Source organism: Carcharodon carcharias, chromosome 25 (genome assembly GCF_017639515.1).
Source record: "Carcharodon carcharias isolate sCarCar2 chromosome 25, sCarCar2.pri, whole genome shotgun sequence".
Classification (NCBI taxonomy): domain Eukaryota; kingdom Metazoa; phylum Chordata; class Chondrichthyes; order Lamniformes; family Lamnidae; genus Carcharodon; species Carcharodon carcharias.
The window spans coordinates 44,779,822-44,799,951 of NC_054491.1; positions in this window are offsets into that span (position 1 = coordinate 44,779,822).

The window sequence follows — 20,130 nt, forward strand, 5'->3', positions numbered from 1 at the left end:
GTTGATGGAGCAGCGATACTCAGAATGAGGGGATGGGGAGCAGCGATACTCAGAATGAGGGGATGGGAGCAGCGATACTCAGAATGAGTTGATGGGAGCAGCGATACTCAGAATGAGTTGATGGGAGCAGCGATACTCGAATGAGGTTGATGGAGCAGCGATACTCAGAATGAGTTGATGGGAGCAGCCGATACTCAGAATGAGGGTGAGTGGGAGCAGCGATACTCAGATGAGGGGATGGGAGCAGCGATACTCAGAATGAGTTGATGGGAGCAGCGATACTCAGAATGAGGGAATGGGAGCAGCGATACTCAGAATGAGGGGATGGGAGTAGCGATACTCAGAATGAGTTGATGGGAGCAGCGATACTCAGAATGAGGGGATGGGAGCAGCGATAAGTCATGAATGAGGGGAGGGAGCAGCGGATACCTCAGAATGAGGGAAATGGGAGCAGCGAGACTCAGAATGAGTGATGGAGCAGAGATACTCAGAATGAGTTTGATGGAGCAGCGATACTCAGAATGAGGGGATGGGAGCAGCGATACTCAGAATGAGTATTGATGGGAGCAGCGATACTCAGAATGAGGGGATGGGAGCAGCGATACTCAGTATGAGGGGATGGGGAGGCAGCGATACTCAGAATGAGTTGATGGGAGCAGCGATACTCAGAATGAGTTGATTGGGAGCAGCGATACTCCAGAATGAGGGGATGGGAGCAGCGATACTCAGAATGAGGGGAGGGGAGCAGCGTACCAGAATGGAGGGGATGTGGGAAGGGAAGCAGCGATACTCAGAATGAGTTGAGGGAGCAGCGATACTCAGAATGAGGGGATGGGAGCAGCGATACTCAGAATGAGGGGATGGGAGCAGCGATACTCAGAATGAGTTGATGGGAGCAGCGATACTCAGAATGAGGGATGGGAGCAGCGATACTCAGAATGAGGGATGGGAGCAGCGATACTCAGAATGAGGGATGGGAGCAGCGATACTCAGAATGAGGGGATGGGAGCAGCGATACTCAGAATGAGTTGATGGGAGCAGCGATACTCAGAATGAGGGGATGGGAGCAGCGATACTCAGAATGAGTGATGGGAGCAGCGATACTCAGAATGAGTTGATGGGAGCAGCGATACTCAGAATGAGTTGATGGGAGCAGCGATACTCAGAATGAGGGGATGGGAGCAGCGATACTCAGAATGAGTTGATGGGAGCAGCGATACTCAGAATGAGTTGATGGAGCAGCGATACTCAGAATGAGTTGATGGGAGCAGCGATACTCAGAATGAGTTGATGCGGAGCAGCGATACTCAGAATGAGTGATGGGAGCAGCGATACTCAGAATGAGGTGATGGGAGCAGCGATACTCAGAATGAGGGGATGGGAGCAGCGATACTCAGAATGAGGGGATGGGAGCAGCGATACTCAGAATGAGGGGATGGGAGCAGCGATACTCAGAATGAGGGGATGGGAGCAGCGATACTCAGAATGAGTTGATGGGAGCAGCGATACTCAGAATGAGGGGATGGGAGCAGCGATACTCAGAATGAGTTGATGGGAGCAGCGATACTCAGAATGAGGGGATGGGAGCAGCGATACTCAGAATGAGTTGATGGGAGCAGCGATACTCAGAATGAGTTGATGGGAGCAGCGATACTCAGAATGAGGGGATGGGAGCAGCGATACTCAGAATGAGTTGATGGGAGCAGCGATACTCAGAATGAGGGGATGGGAGCAGCGATACTCAGAATGAGGGGATGGGAGCAGCGATACTCAGAATGAGGGGATGGGAGCAGCGATACTCAGAATGAGGGGATGGGAGCAGCGATACTCAGAATGAGGGGATGGGAGCAGCGATACTCAGAATGAGGGGATGGGAGCAGCGATACTCAGAATGAGTTGATGGGAGCAGCGATACTCAGAATGAGGGGATGGGAGCAGCGATACTCAGAATGAGGGATGGGAGCAGCGATACTCAGAATGAGGGGATGGGAGCAGCGATACTCAGAATGAGTTGATGGGAGCAGCGATACTCAGAATGAGGGGATGGGAGCAGCGATACTCAGAATGAGTTGATGGGAGCAGCGATACTCAGAATGAGGGGATGGGAGCAGCGATACTCAGAATGAGTTGATGGGAGCAGCGATACTCAGAATGAGGGGATGGGAGCAGCGATACTCAGAATGAGGGGATGGGAGCAGCGATACTCAGAATGAGGGGATGGGAGCAGCGATACTCAGAATGAGGGGATGGGAGCAGCGATACTCAGAATGAGTTGATGGGAGCAGCGATACTCAGAATGAGTTGATGGGAGCAGCGATACTCAGAATGAGTTGATGGGAGCAGCGATACTCAGAATGAGTTGATGGGAGCAGCGATACTCAGAATGAGGGGATGGGAGCAGCGATACTCAGAATGAGGGGATGGGAGCAGCGATACTCAGAATGAGGGGATGGGAGCAGCGATACTCAGAATGAGGGGATGGGAGCAGCGATACTCAGAATGAGTTGATGGGAGCAGCGATACTCAGAATGAGTGATGGGAGCAGCGATACTCAGAATGAGGGGATGGGAGCAGCGATACTCAGAATGAGGGGATGGGAGCAGCGATACTCAGAATGAGTTGATGGGAGCAGCGATACTCAGAATGAGGGGATGGGAGCAGCGATACTCAGAATGAGTTGATGGGAGCAGCGATACTCAGAATGAGTTGATGGGAGCAGCGATACTCAGAATGAGTTGATGGGAGCAGCGATACTCAGAATGAGTTGATGGGAGCAGCGATACTCAGAATGAGTTGATGGGAGCAGCGATACTCAGAATGAGGGAATGGGAGCAGCGATACTCAGAATGAGGGATGGGAGCATCGATACTCAGGATGAGGGGATTGGTGCAACGATACTCTGGATGAGGGAATGGGAGCAGCGATACTCAGAATGAGGGAATGGGAGCAGCGATACTCAGAATGAGGGATTGGAGCAGCGATACTCAGAATGAGGGATGGGAGCAGCGATACTCAGAATGAGGGGATGGGAGCAGCGATACTCAGAATGAGGGATGGGAGCAGCGATACTCAGAATGAGGGGATGGGAGCAGCGATACTCAGAATGAGGGGATGGGAGCAGCGATACTCAGAATGAGGGGATGGGAGCAGCGATACTCAGAATGAGGGGATGGGAGCAGCGATACTCAGAATGAGGGGATGGGAGCAGCGATACTCAGAATGAGGGGATGGGAGCAGCGATACTCAGAATGAGTTGATGGGAGCAGCGATACTCAGAATGAGTTGATGGGAGCAGCGATACTCAGAATGAGTTGATGGGAGCAGCGATACTCAGAATGAGTTGATGGGAGCAGCGATACTCAGAATGAGTTGATGGGAGCAGCGATACTCAGAATGAGGGGATGGGAGCAGCGATACTCAGAATGAGGGGATGGGAGCAGCGATACTCAGAATGAGTTGATGGGAGCAGCGATACTCAGAATGAGGGGATGGGAGCAGCGATACTCAGAATGAGGGGATGGGAGCAGCGATACTCAGAATGAGTTGATGGGAGCAGCGATACTCAGAATGAGTTGATGGGAGCAGCGATACTCAGAATGAGTTGATGGGAGCAGCGATACTCAGAATGAGGGGATGGGAGCAGCGATACTCAGAATGAGTTGATGGGAGCAGCGATACTCAGAATGAGGGGATGGGAGCAGCGATACTCAGAATGAGGATGGGAGCAGCGATACTCAGAATGAGGGGATGGGAGCAGCGATACTCAGAATGAGTTGATGGGAGCAGCGATACTCAGAATGAGGGGATGGGAGCAGCGATACTCAGAATGAGGGGATGGGAGCAGCGATACTCAGAATGAGGGGATGGGAGCAGCGATACTCAGAATGAGTTGATGGGAGCAGCGATACTCAGAATGAGTTGATGGGAGCAGCGATACTCAGAATGAGTTGATGGGAGCAGCGATACTCAGAATGAGTTGATGGGAGCAGCGATACTCAGAATGAGGGGATGGGAGCAGCGATACTCAGAATGAGGGATGGGAGCAGCGATACTCAGAATGAGGGGATGGGAGCAGCGATACTCAGAATGAGTTGATGGGAGCAGCGATACTCAGAATGAGGGGATGGGAGCAGCGATACTCAGAATGAGGGATGGGAGCAGCGATACTCAGAATGAGTTGATGGGAGCAGCGATACTCAGAATGAGGGGATGGGAGCAGCGATACTCAGAATGAGTTGATGGGAGCAGCGATACTCAGAATGAGTTGATGGGAGCAGCGATACTCAGAATGAGTTGATGGGAGCAGCGATACTCAGAATGAGTTGATGGGAGCAGCGATACTCAGAATGAGTTGATGGGAGCAGCGATACTCAGAATGAGTTGATGGGAGCAGCGATACTCAGAATGAGGGGATGGGAGCAGCGATACTCAGAATGAGTTGATGGGAGCAGCGATACTCAGAATGAGTTGATGGGAGCAGCGATACTCAGAATGAGTTGATGGGAGCAGCGATACTCAGAATGAGGGGATGGGAGCAGCGATACTCAGAATGAGGGGATGGGAGCAGCGATACTCAGAATGAGGGGATGGGAGCAGCGATACTCAGAATGAGTTGATGGGAGCAGCGATACTCAGAATGAGGGGATGGGAGCAGCGATACTCAGAATGAGTTGATGGGAGCAGCGATACTCAGAATGAGGGGATGGGAGCAGCGATACTCAGAATGAGTTGATGGGAGCAGCGATACTCAGAATGAGGGGATGGGAGCAGCGATACTCAGAATGAGTTGATGGGAGCAGCGATACTCAGAATGAGGGGATGGGAGCAGCGATACTCAGAATGAGGGGATGGGAGCAGCGATACTCAGAATGAGGGGATGGGAGCAGCGATACTCAGAATGAGGTTGATGGGTGCAGGCGATACTCAGAAAGAGTGATGGAGCAGCGATACTCAGAATGAGTTGATGGGAGCAGCGATACTCAGAATGAGTTGATGGGAGCAGCGATACTCAGAATGAGTTGATGGGAGCAGCGATACTCAGAATGAGGGGATGGGAGCAGCGATACTCAGAATGAGTTGATGGGAGCAGCGATTACTCAGAATGAGTGGATGGGAGCAGCGATACTCAGGAATGAGGGGATGGGAGCAGCGATACTCAGAATGAGTTGATGGGAGCAGCGATAGCTCAGAATGAGGGGATGGGAGCAGCGATACTCAGAATGAGGGGATGGGAGCAGCGATACTCAGAATGAGGGGATGGGAGCAGCGATACTCAGAATGAGGGGATGGGAGCAGCGATACTCAGAATGAGTTGATGGGAGCAGCGATACTCAGAATGAGGGGATGGAGCAGCGATACTCGAATGAGTTTGATGGGAGCAGCGATACTCAGAATGAGGGATGGGAGCAGCGATACTCAGAATGAGTTGATGGGAGCAGCGATACTCAGAATGAGTTGATGGGAGCAGCGATACTCAGAATGAGGGGATGGGAGCAGCGATACTCAGAATGAGTTGATGGGAGCAGCGATACTCAGAATGAGTTGATGGGAGCAGCGATACTCAGAATGAGTTGATGGGAGCAGCGATACTCAGAATGAGGGGATGGGAGCAGCGATACTCAGAATGAGTTGATGGGAGCAGCGATACTCAGAATGAGGGGATGGGAGCAGCGATACTCAGAATGAGGGGATGGGAGCAGCGATACTCAGAATGAGTTGATGGGAGCAGCGATACTCAGAATGAGTTGATGGGAGCAGCGATACTCAGAATGAGTTGATGGGAGCAGCGATACTCAGAATGAGGGGATGGGAGCAGCGATACTCAGAATGAGTTGATGGGAGCAGCGATACTCAGAATGAGGGGATGGGAGCAGCGATACTCAGAATGAGGGGATGGGAGCAGCGATACTCAGAATGAGTTGATGGGAGCAGCGATACTCAGAATGAGGGGATGGGAGCAGCGATACTCAGAATGAGGGGATGGGAGCAGCGATACTCAGAATGAGGGGATGGGAGCAGCGATACTCAGAATGAGGGGATGGGAGCAGCGATACTCAGAATGAGGGGATGGGAGCAGCGATACTCAGAATGAGGGGATGGGAGCAGCGATACTCAGAATGAGTTGATGGGAGCAGCGATACTCAGAATGAGGGGATGGGAGCAGCGATACTCAGAATGAGTTGATGGGAGCAGCGATACTCAGAATGAGTTGATGGGAGCAGCGATACTCAGAATGAGGGGATGGGAGCAGCGATACTCAGAATGAGTTGATGGGAGCAGCGATACTCAGAATGAGTTGATGGGAGCAGCGATACTCAGAATGAGGGGATGGGAGCAGCGATACTCAGAATGAGTTGATGGGAGCAGCGATACTCAGAATGAGGGGATGGGAGCAGCGATACTCAGAATGAGTTGATGGGAGCAGCGATACTCAGAATGAGGGTGATGGGAGCAGCGATACTCAGAATGAGGGGATGGGAGCAGCTGATAACTCAGAATGAGTTGATGGAAGGCAGCGATACTCAGAATGAGGGGATGGGGAGCAGCGATACTCAGAATGAGGGGGATGGGAGCAGCGATACTCAGAATGAGTTGATGGGAGCAGCGATACTCAGAATGAGGGATGGGAGCAGCGATACTCAGAATGAGTTGATGGAGAGCAGCGATACTCAGAATGAGTGATGGGAGCAGCGATACTCAGAATGAGGGATGGCGAGCAGCGATACTCAGAATGAGGGGATGGGAGCAGCGATACTCAGAATGAGGGGATGGAGCATCGATTACTCAGAATGAGTTGATGGGAGCAGCGATACTCAGAATGAGGTGATGGGAGCAGCGATACTCAGAATGAGGGGATTGGGAGCAGCGATACTCAGAAATGAGTTGATGGGAGCAGCGATACTCAGAATGAGGGTGATGGGAGCAGCGATACTCAGAATGAGGGGATGGGAGCAGCGATACTCAGAATGAGTTGATGGGAGCAGCGATACTCAGAATGAGGGGATGGGAGCAGCGATACTCAGAATGAGGGGATGGGAGCAGCGATACTCAGAATGAGGGGATGGGAGCAGCGATACTCAGAATGAGGGTGATGGGGAGCAGCGATACTCAGAATGAGTTGATGGGAGCAGCGATACTCAGAATGAGTGGATGGGAGCAGCGATACTCAGAATGAGTTGATGGGAGCAGCGATACTCAGAATGAGTGATGGGAGCAGCGATACTCAGAATGAGGGGATGGGAGCAGCGATACTCAGAATGAGTTGATGGGAGCAGCGATACTCAGAATGAGGGGATGGGAGCAGCGATACTCAGAATGAGGGGATGGGAGCAGCGATACTCAGAATGAGGGGATGGGAGCAGCGATACTCAGAATGAGGGGATGGGAGCAGCGATACTCAGAATGAGTGATGGGAGCAGCGATACTCAGAATGAGGGGATGGGAGCAGCGATACTCAGAATGAGTTGATGGGAGCAGCGATACTCAGAATGAGGGGATGGGAGCAGCGATACTCAGAATGAGTTGATGGGAGCAGCGATACTCAGAATGAGTTGATGGGAGCAGCGATACTCAGAATGAGTTGATGGGAGCAGCGATACTCAGAATGAGGGGATGGGAGCAGCGATACTCAGAATGAGTTGATGGGAGCAGCGATACTCAGAATGAGTTGATGGGAGCAGCGATACTCAGAATGAGTTGATGGGAGCAGCGATACTCAGAATGAGGGGATGGGAGCAGCGATACTCAGAATGAGTTGATGGGAGCAGCGATACTCAGAATGAGTTGATGGGAGCAGCGATACTCAGAATGAGGGGATGGGAGCAGCGATACTCAGAATGAGGGGATGGGAGCAGCGATACTCAGAATGAGTTGATGGGAGCAGCGATACTCAGAATGAGGGGATGGGAGCAGCGATACTCAGAATGAGTTGATGGGAGCAGCGATACTCAGAATGAGGGGATGGGAGCAGCGATACTCAGAATGAGGGGATGGGAGCAGCGATACTCAGAATGAGTTGATGGGAGCAGCGATACTCAGAATGAGGGGATGGGAGCAGCGATACTCAGAATGAGTTGATAGGGGAGCAGCGATACTCAGAATGAGTTGATGGGAGCAGCGATACTCAGAATGAGGGGATGGGAGCAGCGATACTCAGAATGAGGTGATGGGAGCAGCGATACTCAGAATGAGTTGATGGGAGCAGCGATACTCAGAATGAGTTGATGGGAGCAGCGATACTCAGAATGAGTTGATGGAGCAGCGATACTCAGAATGAGGGGATGGGAAGCAGCGATACTCAGAATGAGTTGATGGGAGCAGCGATACTCAGAATGAGTGATGGGAGCAGCGATACTCAGAATGAGGGGATGGGAGCAGCGATACTCAGAATGAGTGATGGGAGCAAGCGATTACTCAGAATGAGTGATGGGAAGCAGCGATACTCAGAATGAGGGGATGGGAGCAGCGATACTCAGAATGAGTTGATGGGAGCAGCGATACTCAGAATGAGGGGATGGGAGCAGCGATACTCAGAATGAGTTGATGGGAGCAGCGATACTCAGAATGAGTTGATGGAGCAGCGATACTCAGAATGAGGGGATGGGAGCAGCGATACTCAGAATGAGTTGATGGGAGCAGCGATACTCAGAATGAGGGGATGGGAGCAGCGATACTCAGAATGAGTTGATGGGAGCAGCGATACTCAGAATGAGTTGATGGGAGCAGCGATACTCAGAATGAGTTGATGGGAGCAGCGATACTCAGAATGAGTTGATGGGAGCAGCGATACTCAGAATGAGGGATGGGAGCAGCGATACTCAGAATGAGTTGATGGGAGCAGCGATACTCAGAATGAGTTGATGGGAGCAGCGATACTCAGAATGAGTTGATGGGAGCAGCGATACTCAGAATGAGTTGATGGGAGCAGCGATACTCAGAATGAGGTGATGGGAGCAGCGATACTCAGAATGAGTGATGGGAGCAGCGATACTCAGAATGAGTTGATGGGAGCAGCGATACTCAGAATGAGTTGATGGGAGCAGCGATACTCAGAATGAGGGGATGGGAGCAGCGATACTCAGAATGAGGGGATGGGAGCAGCGATACTCAGAATGAGGGGATGGGAGCAGCGATACTCAGAATGAGGGGATGGGAGCAGCGATACTCAGAATGAGGGGATGGGAGCAGCGATACTCAGAATGAGGGGATGGGAGCAGCGATACTCAGAATGAGGGGATGGGAGCAGCGATACTCAGAATGAGGGGATGGGAGCAGCGATACTCAGAATGAGGGGATGGGAGCAGCGATACTCAGAATGAGGGGATGGGAGCAGCGATACTCAGAATGAGTTGATGGGAGCAGCGATACTCAGAATGAGGGGATGGGAGCAGCGATACTCAGAATGAGGGGATGGGAGCAGCGATACTCAGAATGCGATGATGGAGCAGCGATACTCAGACTGAGTTGATGGGAGCAGCCGATACTCAGAATGAGTTGATGGAGCAGCGATACTCAGAATGGAATTTGATGGGAGCAGCGATAACTCAGAATGAGTTGATGGACAGCGATTACTCAGAATGAGTTGATGGGAGCAGCGATACTCCAGACATGAGTTGATGGGAGCAGCGATACCTCAGAATGAGTTGATGGAGCAGCGATACTCAGAATGAGGGGGATTGGTAGCAGCGATACTCAGAATGGAGTGATGGGAGCAGCGATACTCAGAATGAGAGGATGGGAGCAGCTATACTCAGATATGAGTTGGGGATGGCGAGCAGCGGATACTACAGAATGAGGTGGATGGGGAGCAGCGATACTCAGAATGAGGGGATGGGAGCAGCGATACTCAGAATGAGGGGATGGGTAGCAGCGATCTCAGAATGAGCTTGATGGGAGCAGCGATTACTCAGAATGAGGGATGGGAAGCAGCGATACTCAGAATGAGGGGATGGGAGCAGCGATACTCAGAATGAGTTGATGGGAGCAGCGATACTCAGAATGAGGGGATGGGAGCAAGCGATACTCAGAATGAGGGGATGGGAGCAGCGATACTCAGAATGAGGGGATGGGAGCAGCGATACTCAGAATGAGGGGATGGGAGCAGCGATACTCAGAATGAGGTGATGGGAGCAGCGATACTCAGAATGAGGGGATGGGAGCAGCGATACTCAGAATGAGGGGATGGGAGCAGCGATACTCAGAATGAGTGATGGGAGCAGCGATACTCAGAATGAGTTGATGGGAGCAGCGATACTCAGAATGAGTTGATGGGAGCAGCGATACTCAGAATGAGGTGATGGGAGCAGCGATACTCAGAATGAGGGGATGGGAGCAGCGATACTCAGAATGAGGGGATGGGAGCAGCGATACTCAGAATGAGTTGATGGGAGCAGCGATACTCAGAATGAGTTGATGGGAGCAGCGATACTCAGAATGAGTTGATGGGAGCAGCGATACTCAGAATGAGGGTGATGGGAGCAGCGATACTCAGAATGAGTGATGGGAGCAGCGATACTCAGAATGAGTTGATGGGAGCAGCGATACTCAGAATGAGTTGATGGGAGCAGCGATACTCAGAATGAGGGATGGGAGCAGCGATACTCAGAATGAGTTGATGGGAGCAGGGATACTCAGAATGAGGGGATGGGAGCAGCGATACTCAGAATGAGGGGATGGGAGCAGCGATACTCAGAATGAGTTGATGGGAGCAGCGATACTCAGAATGAGGGGATGGGAGCAGCGATACTCAGAATGAGTTGATGGGAGCAGCGATACTCAGAATGAGGGGATGGGAGCAGCGATACTCAGAATGAGGGGATGGGAGCAGCGATACTCAGAATGAGGGGATGGGAGCAGCGATACTCAGAATGAGGGGATGGGAGCAGCGATACTCAGAATGAGGGGATGGGAGCAGCGATACTCAGAATGAGGGATGGGAGCCGCGATACTCAGAATGAGGGGATGGGAGCAGCGATACTCAGAATGAGGGGATGGGAGCAGCGATACTCAGAATGAGTTGATGGGAGCAGCGATACTCAGAATGAGGGGATGGTTGCCGCGATACTCAGAATGAGGGGATGGGAGCAGCGATACTCAGAATGAGGGGATGGGAGCAGCGATACTCAGAATGAGGGGATGGGAGCAGCGATACTCAGAATGAGTTGATGGGAGCAGCGATACTCAGAATGAGTTGATGGGAGCAGCGATACTCAGAATGAGTTGATGGGAGCAGCGATACTCAGAATGAGTTGATGGGAGCAGCGATACTCAGAATGAGTTGATGGGAGCAGCGATACTCAGAATGAGGGGATGGGAGCAGCGATACTCAGAATGAGTTGATGGGAGCAGCGATACTCAGAATGAGGGGATGGGAGCAGCGATACTCAGAATGAGGGGATGGGAGCAGCGATACTCAGAATGAGTTGATGGGAGCAGCGATACTCAGAATGAGTTGATGGGAGCAGCGATACTCAGAATGAGGGGATGGGAGCAGCGATACTCAGAATGAGGGGATGGGAGCAGCGATACTCAGAATGAGGGGATGGGAGCAGCGATACTCAGAATGAGGGGATGGGAGCAGCGATACTCAGAATGAGGGGATGGGAGCAGCGATACTCAGAATGAGTTGATGGGAGCAGCGATACTCAGAATGAGGGGATGGGAGCAGCGATACTCAGAATGAGGTGATGGGAGCAGCGATACTCAGAATGAGTTGATGGGAGCAGCGATACTCAGAATGAGGGGATGGGAGCAGCGATACTCAGAATGAGTTGATGGGAGCAGCGATACTCAGAATGAGGGGATGGGAGCAGCGATACTCAGAATGAGTTGATGGGAGCAGCGATACTCAGAATGAGTTGATGGGAGCAGCGATACTCAGAATGAGTTGATGGGAGCAGCGATACTCAGAATGAGGGGATGGGAGCAGCGATACTCAGAATGAGGGGATGGGAGCAGCGATACTCAGAATGAGGGGATGGGAGCAGCGATACTCAGAATGAGGTGATGGGAGCAGCGATACTCAGAATGAGTTGGATGGGAGCAGCGATACTCAGAATGAGGGGATGGGAGCAGCGATACTCAGAATGAGGGGATGGGAGCAGCGATACTCAGAATGAGGGGATGGGAGCAGCGATACTCAGAATGAGTTGATGGGAGCAGCGATACTCAGAATGAGGGGATGGGAGCAGCGATACTCAGAATGAGGGGATGGGAGCAGCGATACTCAGAATGAGTTGATGGGAGCAGCGATACTCAGAATGAGTTGATGGGAGCAGCGATACTCAGAATGAGGGATGGGAGCAGCGATACTCAGAATGAGTTGATGGGAGCAGCGATACTCAGAATGAGTTGATGGGAGCAGCGATACTCAGAATGAGGGGATGGGAGCAGCGATACTCAGAATGAGGGGATGGGAGCAGCGATACTCAGAATGAGGGGATGGGAGCAGCGATACTCAGAATGAGGGGATGGGAGCAGCGATACTCAGAATGAGGTGATGGGAGCAGCGATACTCAGAATGAGGGGATGGGAGCAGCGATACTCAGAATGAGCGATACTCAGAATGAGTTGCTGGGAGCAGCGATACTCAGTAGAGGGGATGGGAGCAGCGATACTCAGATATTGATGGGAGCAGCGATACTCAGAAGGGATGGGTGACGCGACAGCGATACTCAGAATGAGGTGATGGGAGCAGCGATACTCAGAAGGTTGATGGGAGCAGCGATATCCAGAATGAGGGGATGGGAGCAGCGATACTCAGAATGAGGGGATGGAGCAGCGATATCAGAATGAGTTGATGGGAGCAGCGATACTCAGAATGAGTTGATGGGAGCAGCGATACTCAGAATGAGGGGATGGGAGCAGCGATACTCAGAATGAAGGGATGGGAGCAGCGATACTCAGAATGAGTTTGATGAGGGAGCAGCGATACTCAGAATGAAGGGATGGGAGCAGCGATACTCAGAATGAGGGATGGGAGCAGCGATACTCAGAATGAGGTGATGGGAGCAGCGGATACTCAGAATGAGGGGATGGGAGCAGCGATACTCAGAATGAGTTGATGGAGCAGCGATACTCAGAATGAGGGGATGGAGCAGCGATACTCAGAATGAGTTGATGGGAGCAGCGATACTCAGAATGAGGTGGATGAGAGCAGCGATACTCAGAATGAGGGGATGGGAAGCAGCGATACTCAGAAGAGTTGATGGGAGCAGCGATACTCAGAATGAGGGGATGGGAGCAGCGATACTCAGAATGAGGGATGGGAGCAGCGATACTCAGAATGAGGGGATGGGAGCAGCGATACTCAGAATGAGGGGATGGGAGCAGCGATACTCAGAATGAGGGGATGGGAGCAGCGATACTCAGAATGAGTTGATGGGAGCAGCGATACTCAGAATGAGGGGATGGGAGCAGCGATACTCAGAATGAGGGGATGGGAGCAGCGATACTCAGAATGAGGGGATGGGAGCAGCGATACTCAGAATGAGGGGATGGGAGCAGCGATACTCAGAATGAGTGATGGGAGCAGCGATACTCAGAATGAGTTGATGGGAGCAGCGATACTCAGAATGAGTTGATGGGAGCAGCGATACTCAGAATGAGGGGATGGGAGCAGCGATACTCAGAATGAGTTGATGGGAGCAGCGATACTCAGAATGAGGGGATGGGAGCAGCGATACTCAGAATGAGGGGATGGGAGCAGCGATACTCAGAATGAGGGGATGGGAGCAGCGATACTCAGAATGAGTTGATGGGAGCAGCGATACTCAGAATGAGTTGATGGGAGCAGCGATACTCAGAATGAGTGATGGGAGCAGCGATACTCAGAATGAGGTGATGGGAGCAGCGATACTCAGAATGAGTGGATGGGAGCAGCGATACTCAGAATGAGTTGATGGGAGCAGCGATACTCAGAATGAGTTGATGGGAGCAGCGATACTCAGAATGAGTTGATGGGAGCAGCGATACTCAGAATGAGGGGATGGGAGCAGCGATACTCAGAATGAGTTGATGGGAGCAGCGATACTCAGAATGAGGGGATGGGAGCAGCGATACTCAGAATGAGGGGTTGGGAGTAGCAATGCGCCAGCTGCATAATTAATTTGCAATATTCAGCAGCGTCCTAGTGAAAACAGGTAAGGGGCTGCCCCCCCATTTACAGGTGAGGCTTGGGCATCAGGGATACAGCTGAGGATCCTTTCATTTTCAATTGTCTGTTGCCTTGTTTTTTACGGAAAAGTCAATTGATCACTTTAGGTTCCATTCACTTCCTCAGAGGTGGTTCAAAACTTAAAGGGGATGTTTTCACCAAATACTTTAGACTGTAAAGAAGTGGCCAGGATGGGGTCTTAAGCTGAACACCAGTTTAGCCTGTGTTTCATGCAAGATACCATCTTGCTAAAGCAATTGTAGACAGTACCAGTTAAACAGTTCATTACCATGTAAAATGTCTGCTAGCGCTCATTCAAGAGGCTATATGGCATCTCAGTGCTTAACGCTTCAACTAAGGTTCTTTTCTAACAGCAAGCAGCTGATTACATACAAACAAGGAGCAGGAGCAGACCATTCAGCTCCTTGAGCCTGCTCCGCCATTTAATAAGATCATGGCTGATCTGAGAGTAACCTGAAATCTTCATCCCACTTACCCCCACTAACCTATCACCCCACCCCCCCCGCCCGTGCTTATCAAGAATCGATCTGTCTCTGCCTTAGAAATATTTAAAGACTCTGCTTCCACCGTCTTTTCAGGAAGAGAGTTCCAAAGACTCAGGACCCTCTGAGTGAAAAAAATTCACCTCACCTCTGTTTCAAATGGACGACCCCTTATTTTTAAACACCTAGTTCTAGATTCTTCCGCAAGAGGAAACATCCTCCACATCCATCCTGTCAAGACCCCTCAGGATTTCATGGCCAGAATTTTCCCATTGGCGTGCAGGGTCAGGACCCCACATGCCTGCACATAAAATGACGCGCAGTGACGTCGGGCGATCTATGGAAAGGCGGGCGCGCTGTAAGTTTGGATGTGTGCCCGCCATCAACTAACAGGTCAGTTAAGGCCTTTGAGGCAGCAATTGATCTTGATCATTCGCAGCCCGTGCGATCTTCAGTTCATCGCACGGGTGCAATGGGCAGGCGGGTAGGAGACATTTGTATAAACCTCATCCACGGGTGGGATAAGAGGGGTGAGTGGGGTCGCGATTGTGATGTTTGAGCTATTTAAGTGTGAAACTTATACTTGCCTGAGTGAACAGGAAGAATTCAAAACTCATACCAGCTGCTAGGACAGGAGTAAAAGCCTTGGTCAGGACTCTACAGTAGAGATCATTTCTGGGGCCTGCAGCTTTCAAGAAGCCTTCCCTTAGCCTGAGAATGGGGGTTGTGCTCTCCACTGGAGGCTCCTTCTCTGAGGAGGAAGGGAGAGCCAGAAGGGAGAGCAGGCCAGGAGTCCACATTCAGCTTCCAGGGGAGCCTGCACAAGGGGTGCAGGGCCAACAGGAAGTCCAAGGTGGAAGGGGCAGCAGAAAACACCAATATCCTGCTGCCAGGGTTTACAGGCAGTGAAGCAGCTACCTCAATATGTCTGATGTCCAGTGCCGAAGGAGGTTCTGTCTCTCAAGGGAGACTGTCACCTCCATTTGTCAGATGATAGGCCCTGAGATCTCCATAAAATGTATGGGTGGACACCCCATGCCACTGGCACTAAAGGTCATGGCTGCCCTCAACTTCTATGCCTCCAGCTCTTTCTAGGGTCGGTGGGTGATCTTTGTGGTGTCTCCCAATCAGCTGTCCACACTTGTGTCAAGCAGGTGACAGACGCTCTATTCAGGCGTGCATTGACTTTCATCCACTACATTGAGACCAGGCCAGCTAGCCAGAGTGAGCCAGGGGCTTTGTGGCTATTGCTGGCTTCCCCCGTGTCCAGGGTGCTATAGACTGTACACATGTGGCCATCAAGGCACCAGCAGGTGAGCCCAGTGCCTTCATCAACAGGAAGGGCTTCCACTCCATGAACGTGCAGATAGTGTGTGATCACAGGATGCTGATTCTACAAGTCTGTGCAAGGTACCCAGGCAGCTCCTACGATGCCTACATCCTCAGACACTCCCAGGTGTCGGGGCTCTTCAGTGCTCCAGCCCAGCTGGATGGTCGGCTGCTGGTTGATAAGGGCTATCCCCTCAGAAGGTGGCTCATGATGCCTCTTGGCCATCAAGAACAGAAGCTGAACATTGGTACAATAGGAGTCATGCCTCCACAAGGGCTGTGGTGGAGAGAACCATCGGTCTTCTCAAGATGCACTTCCGATGCCTGGACCGCTCAATGGGCGCACTACAATTTTTTTTCATTCATGGGATGTGCGCATCACTGGCTAAAACAGCATTTATTGCCCATCCCTAATTGCCCCTTGAGAAGTTGGTGGTGAGCTGCCTTCTTGAACTGCTGCAGTCCATGTGGTATAGTACACCCACCGTGCCGTTAGGAAGGGAGTTCCAGGATTTTGCCCCAGCGACAGTGAAGGAACGGCGATATATTTCCGAGTCCGGTTGGTGACTGACTTGGAGGGGAACTTCCAGGTGGTGGTGTTCCCATGTATCTGCTGCCCTTGTCCTTCTAGGTGGTAGTGGTCATGGGTTTGGAAGGTGTTGTCTAAGGAGCCTTGGTGAATTCCTGCATTGCATCTTGTAGATGATATACACTGCTGCGACTTTGCGTCGGTGGTGGAGGGAGTGAATGTTTGTGGATGTAGTGTCAATTAAGCGGACTGCTTTGTCCAGGATGGTGTCCAGCTTCTTGAGTGTTGAGGGAGCTGCACTCATCCAGTCAAGTGGGGAGTATTCCAGTCCTGACTTGTGACTTGTAGATGGTGGACAGGCTTTGGGGAGTCAGGAGGTGAGTTACTCATCACACGATTCCTAGCCTCTGACCTGCTCTTGTAGCCACAGTATTTATATGGCTAGTCCAGTTCAATTTCTGGTCAATGATAACTCCCAGGTTGTTGATAGTCGGGGATTCAGTGATGGTAATGCCATTGAACATCAAGGGGCGATGGTTGGATTTTCTCTTGTTGGAGATGCTCATTGCCTGACACTTATGTGGCATGATCATTACTTGCTACTTGTCAGCCCAAGCCTGGATATTGTCCAGGTCTTGCTGCATTTGGACATGGACTTCTTCAGTATCTGAGGAGTCACAAATGTGCAATGATCAGCAAAGATCCCCACTGCTAACCTTATGAAGGAAGAAACGTCATTGATGAAGCAGCTGAAGATGGTTGGGCTGAGGACACTACCCTGAGGAACTCCTGCAGTGATGTCCTGGAGCTGATACGATTGACCTCCAACAACCACAACCATCTTCCTTTGTGCTAGGTATGACTCCAACCTGCGGAGAGTTTTCCCCCGATTCCCATTGACTCTAGTTTTGCTTGGGATCCTTGTTGCCACACTCGGTCAAATGCTGCCTTGATGTCAAGGGCAGTCACTCTCACCTCACCTCGGGAGTTCAGCTCTTTTGTCCATGTTTGAACCAAGGCTGTAATGAGGTCAGGAGCTGAGTGGCCCTGGCGGAACCCAAACTGCGCATCAGTGAGCAGGTTATTGCTAAGCATGTGCCACTTGATAGCACTATTGATGACCCCTTCCATTACTTCACTGATGATAGAGAGTAGACTGATGAGGTGGTAATTGGCCGGCTTGGATTTGTCCTGCTTTTTGTGTACAGGACATACCTGGGCAATTTTCCACATAGCCAGGTAGATGCCAGTGTTGTGCTGGAATAGCTTGGCTAGGGGCACGGCAAGTTCTGGAGCACAAGTCTTCAGTCCTATAGTACTGCTACTGTTCAGTACTATTGTAGTACTACTACTACATCCAGTTCTAATACCCCCAGATCGTATGTCGCTGATAGTGGTTGCAAGCTGCGCTCTCCACAATCTGGAGCTGGAAATTGGCGACGAGTGGATGAGGAAGACGTGGACGCAGTTGCTCTGGATGCACACAATGAATCCAGCTGTGAGGTCAAGGATGAGCACGCACAAAACAACGAGGGGGTCGATGCTAACCCAGGCGTACTCCAGGGAGGCAGGGACATCCGGGAGGCTTTAATCCAAAGAACCTCCAGCTAGCCCACCACAGTTGGACCCTCAACACATGCCAGGGCTGCAAGCTCCACAGTCGACACCTGAGTGCTAAATCAGCCTGGATAATAACATTAACTAATGCCCTTGTCAATAAAGCTCAATGTCAAACAACTCACTGATAACATCATGGCTTCTCATACACATGCAGAAGTAAGGAATCACCCGGAGGCATGGCAACATATTAAAATTTGTTGAGCAAACAAAAGTAAATTCATAAAGCAAAACAAAAACGGTGTTGGACATCACACCGAGTCTTCGACTAAGTACTATGGGCCAACATAAAAGCACCAATGAGAAACATTGTGGTCAATGGCGCTGTGAGGGCTTGCAGGTCCGAATGCAACTCCAGGAGGACCTGATTGTTCTCCTGAAGAAGCCTGTCCATGGAGGAAGCATGGTGCTCAGCCATGAGGCTCATTGCATCAGTGATGCTCCACGTGGACTCCTCCAGCACAGGCACCATGCCATGCATAGCCTCATGTATCTCCGCCAGATCCTCCCGCACACCCTGCTGCACTTCCAGCATCTGTTGCCTCACAGATGACTCTAGAGGCCCATCATCAGCCAGCGACCAAGCATGTGCCTGGTTCCTAGCAGTCCTCCGACTGCTGGCGCCCTGGGCACTCTCTGTCTCTGCCCACACCTCAAGTGAGTGTGAAGTGCCCTCACCGCCGTGCCCTGGGGCACTAGCCGAAGATCTAATTCCCACCGAGGTGATAGTATCTGCCCTGGTGCCTGGCTGAGATGGTGTGATGATGGTGAGTTCATTTGCTTGAGGGCTTCAGGTGTGAGTGGTGGGCCCTCTGTCTCCTCCTCCCAGCCCTGCTCCGGTGATGCTGAAAGGAAGAAAAAGGACATTTGAGTAGTTACAGTGCAGACAATGTCAACTTTCATGTCGCTCCCCCAGATCATTATGCTTCCATAATCAAGGTTAAACCCATGTTGTTAACTTCAATCACTGAGCATTCAGCAGTGCCATGGCTTCTGGGACATACATGGTGACCTGAATGCTCGCCAAAAGTCTCCCTGTGGTACCCCAGCCTCACTGCCATCGGTGGACCTGTGGGAATGGCGCCTCTCAAGATCCATGGCCTGCTGCTCGAAAGCCATTAAGGTGGCCAACTGGGCCTGGCCTCTGCCAGTCTGCATTCGTTCTGACACATTGTGCGCAGTCTTTTCCTGAAAAGGAGAGAGGAGCATTGATTAGTCCAGCCTGCACCTGAATTCCCATCGCATCCCTGCCAACCCAGCCAGAGTGGGACATTGCAGGCTCCAGTTCTTCGTCACCTCGCAGCTGCCGCACACTCACCCAAACAAGCCAGAGCTGACCACCCCCACCATTGCCCAAATGTTGCCTCCTTCACATGTGGCACCACAAGGTATCATTTTGCTAAGCAAGGAGGCACAAGCAGTGGAGCGCAAACACCAGAAGATGGATTAGTGCCCCACCAACTGGAAGCTCCCCTCCCAGCATGTTAGCACCCTGACTTCGACATGCTTCCCAGTTCCAGCACTCTGCCTAGGTACAGACCCTTGACTTTCACCCCCATTCTATACTCTGGGTGTCAGTGTCACACATGCTGTGGGTGCAGAGCACATCCTAGCTCAGCCCTCTCAGGGTGAATTGGGCATGGGCAATCTCTGCTGTCACACCCAGTGAGGGATCCATGCCGTGAGGGATTCAATGATGTTACTGTACTCAGAGTTAGCGTGGGTGTGGCAGGGGCAGGGAGGAAGTGTGGTGGTGGGGGAGGGTTTGGGGGAAAGGGTGACAGCTGCAGTTAGTGACTTGAGGCAACATGGTACTCACCCTTCCCGAGTGCTGGAGATCATTGAACCTTTTGTGGCACTGGAGCCATCATGGGAGCTAACACTCTCGGCCACCTCCTCCCACACACTTTTGGTCTCTGCCTCCTGACCCTCGGAAGAAGGACCTCCTGTCGCACTGCCACCTCCTCCAGGAGGGCAACTAGGCACTCATCTGAAAAACG